Source organism: Phascolarctos cinereus, unplaced genomic scaffold, assembly GCF_003287225.1.
Source record: "Phascolarctos cinereus isolate Bilbo 61053 unplaced genomic scaffold, phaCin_HiC Scaffold_726;HRSCAF=1367, whole genome shotgun sequence".
Taxonomy (NCBI): Eukaryota; Metazoa; Chordata; class Mammalia; order Diprotodontia; family Phascolarctidae; genus Phascolarctos; species Phascolarctos cinereus.
Genome location: NW_027556098.1, coordinates 210,664,925 through 210,674,050, shown reverse-complemented (window position 1 = coordinate 210,674,050; position 9,126 = coordinate 210,664,925). Strand labels below are relative to the sequence as shown.

The 9,126-nt window shown below is 39.7% G+C and overlaps 1 pseudogene; it reads right to left on the bottom strand.

The window, feature by feature from the left end:
• Positions 1 to 229: 229 nt before the first annotated feature.
• LOC110211499 (translationally-controlled tumor protein homolog) lies at positions 230 to 890 on the bottom strand (annotated as a pseudogene).
• Positions 891 to 9,126: the final 8,236 nt, after the last annotated feature.

Below are 9,126 nucleotides of genomic sequence, written 5' to 3'. Positions count from 1 at the left end.
TCTAAAACAGGTGGGATTGAGCAAGCTCTTTTTCAGTATCCAAGTAGGGTATTGGGTTGGAATGCTGTCTATCTACCATGTCCTCAAATATCTCTGGTTTAGGGGTAGGAGTCTGAGTTCAGAAGGAAAGCAGCTTCTTCTGATTATTCTTTTTTTTTGGGGGGGGAGGTTTAAATGTGTTTTATCTTAGAAAACCTACATGACATGTTTTTAAAAGCAATGCCTCCACTCCACATAAATCAAGGTCAAAAATAAATGAATAAAGCTCAAGATGACATCAGTCCAAGTTTGTCCATGTCCTGGTGTTGTGTAGATGGCAAAAAGCAGCAGCCAGTTATGATGGCAGGTGATTCAAAGTAATCAGCTGAATTTATTAACATTTCTCTATTTCTAAACCATCCTTAAAGAAAATCCTATATAGAGTCACACCATCCTCATGGAAGTCCAAGAGAGCCACCATGCCATCTGGATTCATGTTTTTGCCTGTGAAGAGCTGATAGTTTTTAAAATTAGCAAGGCTGTGTTTGATTTGTTCTGCAGCTCCTGTCATAAAAGGTTTTACTCTATCTGGCTTGTGTTCTTCAAGTCTGCCTTTGATTGATTTCATGTAGTCTTTGATGTGCTTTTTGTAAGATTCTTTTGTGAAACTAGTTTCTTGCAGATGATGGTTTATTACTGTCAACTCCAGTGATTATAGTGGCATCTGTTCCTTCATCCTCAGGACCTTCCGCAGAGGCATTTCCATCGATGAGTGAATCATCAGTGGTGTCCTCTGTCCTACTGACCATCTTCCCCTCCACCTCCAGGCACAGCCTGTTCTTGATCTCCTGGATCTTGTAAATGTTTGAGAACATCTCATCATGGCTCAGGAGGTCCCAGTAGATGGTCATGGCAGCTGAAGGAGGAAGGTGGCAGCCATGAGGCTACAGGTTGGTGGGGGCCTGGAGCTCAGAGTGAGAGCAATGCAGCCATGGAAAAAGCCCTCTGATTGTTCTTAAGTAGCCCTTAGCTTACACTTGACAGTGTAGCCCCTTTTACCAAACACCAAAAATACAAAAGACTATCAAAAATAATGCATAATGAGTAAATCCATTTATCCAAACAAAACAACAAATAGAAATTCGAGAAGATCTGTTAGATTAAAATATACCAGGAAGAATACAGCACAATAGTAGGAAAAAGTAGAGTAAGCTTCCCCAACCAAATAACAATCAAAAGAGAGCAAAATTCCACCAAAGAAATCTAGAAAACATACCAGACCAAATCCTAATTAGGATATCCAAGAAAAAAAATCCCAGTAATTTTTCCAGTCCAAGTTGGCATAGAGAGACAGTCAAGAGAGATCTGTGGACACTGGAAACAAAGTGTGGCCAGGAACACAACACTTGAAGCATTCCAGCTCAGGGAGAATTTGTGTACCAGGGAAAGAGGAAACCTTATATCCAGCGTAGAGGGACATAAACTTATATAGGGTATAGGAACAGGTGCCAACTGGCAGTTATGTCACTTATTATCTAGTTCTAAGTAAAAGATCTAGAGTAGACCAAGAAAAGGACCTATACCTATGGGTAGCACAGCATTCCAGGTTAAAGGTTGGTTGTGGGCTCTAGTTTGTGTACTGAGCAAGGAGAAAATTCAGAAGCAAGCAGCAGCTGGGGTTCAGACCCCAGGAGTGGGGCAGGGTCTCAGTCCTAGCTTCTAGCTCAGTCTGAAGCCTGCAGAGGAATAACCAGGGCAGAAGTCTCAGACCAAAAGGAAAGTTACAGCTTGGTTATTCTGAACTTTCGGAGCTTGAGTGAGGTAACATTCTCTTGAAACTCCAAATGGGCAGGCCCAACGACCTGTTGCTCAGATCCAAACCCATGTCAGGAAGTTGAAGAACTCATACTGAGAGGAGTGATCAGACTTTGCCCTGGATCAGACTGCTTTTGGAGGACTGAAAGATTGCAGTTCCCCAGCCTTATTTGTCTCTAAGATCCTTAGACAACGAAATACTCATATCCCAAAAAAGCAGTAGCAGGACCAGCCCAGACAGTTCCATTCACAAGTGCAGAGAGCTTGGTCCAAACAAATTTCGAAGTCAGGAAGTAGGCTGAAAGAATGAGCAACCAAAAAAGAATTCCACCATGAAAAGCCATTATGGTGACAGGAATGCTCAAGACACAAACCCAGGAGGAGGGAATGACTCTAAAATATTTACAAGCATAACTTCAAAGAAAAACACAACTCGGGTACAAATTCAACCAGAATTCCTGGAAGACATGAAGCAAGAGTTTTGAAAAAAAAATTATAAAAAAAGTTTTTATCAATGAAATCAGAGCACTAGAGGAAGAAATCAGAAAAGAAATGAGAGCTATAGAAGAAAGAATTGGAAAGGGAATTAAGAGCTCAACACAAGAGGTATGAAACCTTGTCTAAGCAATAAATTCCCTGAAATTTAGAATAGACCACATAGAAGCTAATATCTTCATGAAACAACAAGAAAAATTAAAACAAAGTACAAAGCCAAATAGAAGAAAATGTAAGGAATTTTATAGCAAAAACAACTTACCTGAAAAACAGATCAAAAGGAAAAAATTAAAAATTATTGTACTACCTGAAAGCCATGACAAAAAAAAGATCCTAGATATCATATTACAAGCAATCTTAAAAAACAAACACTCCAGGTCTCTCAGAACCAGAGGGCAAAGTAGAAATGGAAAGAATCCATCAGTTACCTCTTGAAAAAAAAAACAACCTCAAAATGAAAACTCCCAGGAACATGATAGCCAAAATACAGAGCTTCTAGGTAAAAGAAAAATACTGCCAGCAACCAGAAAGAAATATTTCAGATTACTGAAAAGCCACAGACAGTATCACACATGAATTAACAGCCACCACTATAAAGGAGCAGAGAACTTGGAATATGATATTCTAGAAGGCAAAGGATTATGGGCTTACAGCCAAGAATAACTTACCCAGAAAAGCTGAGTGTAATTATACAGGGTGGGGGAGAGGGGGGAGAGGAATGGATCTTTAATACAATTGATGATTTCCAAATATTCCTGACAAAAAAGAATAGAACCACATAGAAACTTTGACACTTGAACACAGGAGTTAAGGAAACAAAATTGCAAACATGAACGAACAATGATAATTGACTAAATGAGGATAAACTGTATATATTCTAATATAGGGAGATGATGAATATATAACCTCTGAGACCTATTTCATCTTGGGTCAGAGAGAGAGTCTAATCAGACAAAGCCTGGATGTGGTTCTGTTACATATTGATGATCTTAATAGAACAATTGAGAGAGGAAGAAGAATACATTGGAGGTGAGTAAGGGAAAGGAAGGTTAGGGGAAGATATCTCACATAATCAGAATATGCAAGTTGAAGTCTACATAAACAAAGAAGAAGGAGCAGGGGCATGGCTGACACACTTGAATCTCTCATCTGAACTGGTTAAAGGAGCATAGAACACACACACACACACATTGAATTAGGTATAGACATATATTTCATTCAACAAGGAAATAGAAGAGAAAGGGGAGAAGGAAGAAGGGAGAATTAAAGAGAGGATAGGTAAAGGGAAGGAAAAATTATAAGAAAAACAAATATTTATAGCTCTTTTTAAGGTAGCAAAGAATGGAAATCTGGGATGGTTTCAGAGAAATCTGGGAAGACTTATATTAACTGATGTAGAATGAAATGAGCAGAACCAGGAGAACAATTTATACAATGTTAATAATACTATAAAGACAAACAAGTTTGAAAGACTTAAGAACTTTCATCAATGCAATGACCAACCATATTTCCAGAAGTCTCATGTTAAAATATGCTACTGTCTTCCTGACAAAGAAGTGACTCAGAATGCAGAACGAGACCTTTTTTTCATACAGCCAATGTGAAAATTTGTTTTGCTTGACTATACGTGTTTGCAATATGGGTTTTGTTTTTCTTCCTTTGGGTAAGAGAGGGAGAAGTAAAAGGGAGATGGGGTGGATTTTTGCTGATTGAAAAAAATTTACCGAAAATAAATTTAAAATAATATGTAAGGGATTATAGATTAAACGAGCTCTTCAACTGGGAATAAAATAAGATCTCAGCTCAAACCAGGAAGAAGAAGAAGATCTCACCCAGGGGTGGGCCTCTGTCAACAATCTCTAGAATGTTATGACCTAGAGATCAGAACATAATGGTACTAGCTCCCAAACATCTTCTCCCAGAGAGTTCTAGTCCACCATTCAGAGTCTTTCTCCATCATTTCTCAGGAGGTCCTTTCTCCACCTGTTGCTAAAGAGTTATCTCTGGAATCAATTGAAGTAGGTCTTTAATGGCAGGTACATAGCATCACACCTAGCATTCTCTCAGCCAATCTGGTGTCATCTTTCTTTTTGTGTACATAGTATACAAAACTGCTTCAGGCTTGGATGGAAGTGGGTTTACATAAGCTCTGTAAATGCTTTATCTGTTTACTTGACCAATCCTGGTTCAACAGGATAACAATAAGCTTGCTCCAAAAACACTAACTGTAGGTCACACTAAAAAAGTGTCAGTTTGGTCAGAGCAAACCAAAATTTCTAGGGCATAGCATGGCAAGACAATGAATTGGGATGGAACCCTGTAATGTGAATACACTTTTATATTGGGACCTGCCAAGATAAAGAAGAACCTCCAGAAGGTCCTGGAATATATACATCTAAGTTCATCAGATTTAGAGCAATAAAGGACCTTAGAGGTCATCTGGTCCAATCCCCTCATTTTCATAGGAAGAAACCAAGGCCCTAGGATTTATAACGAATTTCTCTCTTACCATTCTCCTTATGGAGCTCTTAAAATCCCTTAGGATTGCAGATAAAGGATATATACAAAATAAGTACTCAATAACTTAGGGACAGGAGACATTAACAACAGTGGGGAATCAGGAAAGGCTGTTGAAGGAATTAGCATTTGAGCTGAGATTTAGAGGAAACTCGGGGTACCAAGAAGCAAAGGAGAGGGAAGAGAGCATTCCAAGCATGGAGGATAATCTCTCCAAAAGCTACTGGGAGGTGGAATGTCACATATGGAGAATAACAAATAGGTCCATTTGTTTGGAGTACAGAGAACATGATGAGGAATAATACGCAATGAGCCTGAAAACATAGGCTGGAGCCATATTGCATCACCCAGGAGCACACCACCCATTTCCATGTTGGCAGAGATACCAAACAGAAGATTTTATATTTTTCATAAGCCAATGGAGAACACTTAAAATTTCTCAAACGGGGGAGTGATGTGGTTAGATCTGGGCTTTAGGACTATTGATTTGTTAGCTGTGTGTAGGATGGACTAGAGAGAGGGGAGGAAAGACTGCCTGTAGGAACACTGGAAAGAGGACAAGAATGTTGAGGATTGAGAAAAGGGGCTTGGATTTAGCAATAAAAACATTATTGGTTAACTTGAAGAGAGCAGTTTTCACTGAGTAGTAGAGATAGAAGCCAGATTGCCAGATTGCAAGGGACTGAGAAGTGAGTGGGAGATAAGAACATAGATCCAACCAGTTTTCTTTTTTTAAAGAAAGAATTTGGCTGTGAAAAAGAAAAAAGATATAGGATAATATCTTGAGGGGATGGTAGGGTCAAGTAAAGATTTTTCCCCTGGTGGGAGAGCTGGGCATGTTTGTAGGCAGCAGAGAAAGAGCTAAGGGAAAAGGAGAGATTGAAAATTGGCAGAGGAGGGATGGTCAAAGGGGTAAATTTCTGAAAGACGCAGGAGATGATAGGATCAGGGGCACAAGCTGAGGGTTTGTACTGGTAAGGACTACGGCATTTCATAGCCTGAGGCTGGAGCATGAGAGAGTTTGGGGGATGATTTAAAGTGTAGATTGATGGAGAACAAAGAATTAAATGAATGGTCCCAGGCTTTTCAGTGAAGTATAGTTTTCATTTCTGGCTAATCTACATCAAAGACAGACCCAACCACTTATAATTGTAGCGGTTATTAACTAATAATGTTAAATTGAGGCATACTCTCATTTTCTTTCTTACCTCTTCTTACAAGAAAATCTTACTTCTTAAAGTGATAATTCTTGGTGGCTTTAATGTTGACGATCAAGTATCAGGTAAGGTCCTCTGTTTAGCAGAGGTCAGAAGTGGTGGCATAGGTGACTCCTGGGCATCTGAGACAATCTGCCCACTCCCCTCCAAGGATCTTTTTTCTGTTCTCTGCTGTAATCCCTCTCCAGAGTCTTTTAAGCTACTTACCAGGTTGCTCAAAATCTTGCCCTGCTATTTTCACTCTATCATTCTATGAATGATCTGATACTCCTACATTTTAAACCCTGAACTACATTTCCCAGGATATTCAGCTAGTGTAAAGACCACTCCTTTAGACTACTTGTGGGGAGGGGGGAAGTCTGTCCAAACAGCTGCGACAGCACACATCCTCAAAGGTCTAGCTGAGAATTGGATAAAAAAAAGATTTGTAGAAGACTCAATAGGGCTTTGTGTCTTTTCCCAGTGTCATATCAGTAGGGGCAGAGAAAGTAAATGATGGGAGTAATTTAGGATTGGGATCTGGAAAGTGAAAGAAAGGGATGGGAGATAAGTTTCTCAAGGATAGAAAATAGTATAAAATTAAGTTGGTTAACTGAAGGGTCTTGGTTTTGAAGGGAGGCAAGTGATGTCAGAGCAGAACCTAAGTAAGAAAGTGGGGATGTTTGGAGTGACTGAATGTTGAGGCAAGGACAGGGAAATCCTAATTATCTGTCCTCCTTCTACCACTGCCCCTGTGTCCAGCTACTAGTTCTAGCACCTGATATGCCTCCCTTTTACCCACTCCAGGCCACAACACATTTTCTAGGGATTAAGTATGATGAAAAACGGAATACAAAACTTCAGAAATTATATTCTCACCTTAGACTTAAGAGAGTGTGATAACATATATGAAGCACTATTTAAACCTTAAAACCTATATAATGCGAGCTAGCTTTGCTATCAGGGATCCCACATCCACTGACCCTCTGCCAACCTTTCCATCACAAACCTTCCTGCTAGCATTCCCTGCCAGAGGCAACATGAGCATACTACCTTGAAGGTACATCCCACAACTGCCCTGGCATGGCTTCCATATTGGAAGTGGTATGATGAGGTAAGTCAACAGAGCACAGACAAAATATGTCCAATGGCCCAGTACACTGGTCAGGTTGGAGAGCCATACATATAAGTCATTCTAGCGCTTCTTCACTTTATCCTCAAATACGATCTCTTTGCAAACCCAGAGAATAGAATAGAACAATCAGTTTTGTCCAAGAAACACAAACAGCATTCTCTCAGTGCTTCCTTTCAATTCTCTGGTTGCAGCAGCTCTAGGAGGAAATGTCCATCAAACTCTGGCCTTACCCCAGCTGCTCTCAGCAGCCTCACAATAGAAACCTCATGAGGCCAAAGACAATGGCTCCCAACAGCTGTAGATTCTCTGCTTTGCTGTGGTCTCCATACTAGACTTCACAGAATGTCAAGATACAGACAGAAAAACCTCTAAAACTGGAAGTATAGTTTTCATTTCTGGCTAATCTACATCAAAGACAGACACAACCACTTATAGTAGTAGTGGGTATTAACTAATAATGTTAAATTGAGGCATACTCCAATATCTTTGCCAAGAAAACCTCATATGGGGTAACCAAAAGTTGGACAGGACTGAACAACAAAACCCTAATATAAAGAGTAGCAGCAGGAGGATAGGAGAGGTATGTTTACAATCCTATGTTTCACTACCAAACTTAGGAGCCAATCATTCCCAGACAGAAGTCCTAGATGGGAGGCAGTTTGTCAGAGAGTGAGGTACTATAGATATTATTACTCCCATTTTGCAGATAAGTAAACTGAGGCAGAGTGTAAGTGATATAATTTCAAGGGCCAGAGGAAAGTCTTCCAGTCCCCCTATAATACCACCTCCACCTGATAATTATAGCTAATGTTTATATAGAGCTTGCTATGAGCTAAGTGCTTTACAATTTTTATTTCATTTTATATTCTCAAAACCTGGAGATGTAGGTGCTATTATTATTCCTGTTTTACAGATGAGGATACTAAGGCAGACAGAGTCAGTCAAGGCCACATGTGGCCCTCTAGGTCCTTTGGCTGAATCCAAACTTCACAGTACCACATGTGTCCTTGAGGCCACAGGTTCCTCACCCCTGCATTAAATGATTTGCCTAGGGTCATCCAGCTAGTAAATGTCTGAAGCTGGATTTGAACTCAGGTCTTCCTGACTCCAGGCCCAGTGCTCCAACACTGCACTGCCTAAGATGCCTGAAAGCCCTTCAAAAGGGAACAAAGCCATCTGTAACAGAGACCTGAAATGCAAATACTCCTGGGAGAGGTATTTCTTTGACTTAAATTCATACTAACATGTAAATAACAGATATTACAGCCTTTCCAAAGAATAGGTTTTTTAAAGAGAAGAACAAGGGGAGAGATTGAGAAAGTCTGGACTCCAAGCTAAAGGAAGAGAGCAAGCAGAAAAAGCAGAATTGTCCAAAATGGAAGGACTTGTCTTCTTGATGAATGGTGGATTAGCCCTCTTTGAAGATCTTCAAGCAGAGCCTGGATGACTGACCCCCTTATTGGGTTTATGATGGTGGGAATTCCATCACATCTGGGTTGTACTAGATGGCCACAGAGGTCCCTCCCAATTCTCAAATTCTTTAATTTTTATTTTTTCTTTAATTCACAGGTTGCTGTGAAAAGGCTGGGATAAAAGTTGAGCTCTATTTTACAGTTTTGCCAAGAGCCTAATTTGTATGGGCCTCTAGTGTTCAGGAGACAAACATCATGGATCTAGCCTGACAACTTTTTTGAGGATCAGGTTTCCCTTCCTCTTGGAAGTGAGTTTCTCAGTACTTCTCTAGTTTATTAGATGGCCTTTGAGAAAAAAATGCCCTGTACCATTTTGTTTTGTTTTGTTTTCATAATTAATTTATTTTTAGTTTTCAACATTCATTTCCATAAGATTTTGAGTTTTAAATTTTTTCCTCCTCTCCCTCCTCCCCCTTAACCAAGATGGCATGCAATCTGATATAGGCTCTACTTATACATTCATATTAAGCATATTTTCACATTAGTCATGATGTAATGAAGAATTAGAATTAAAGGA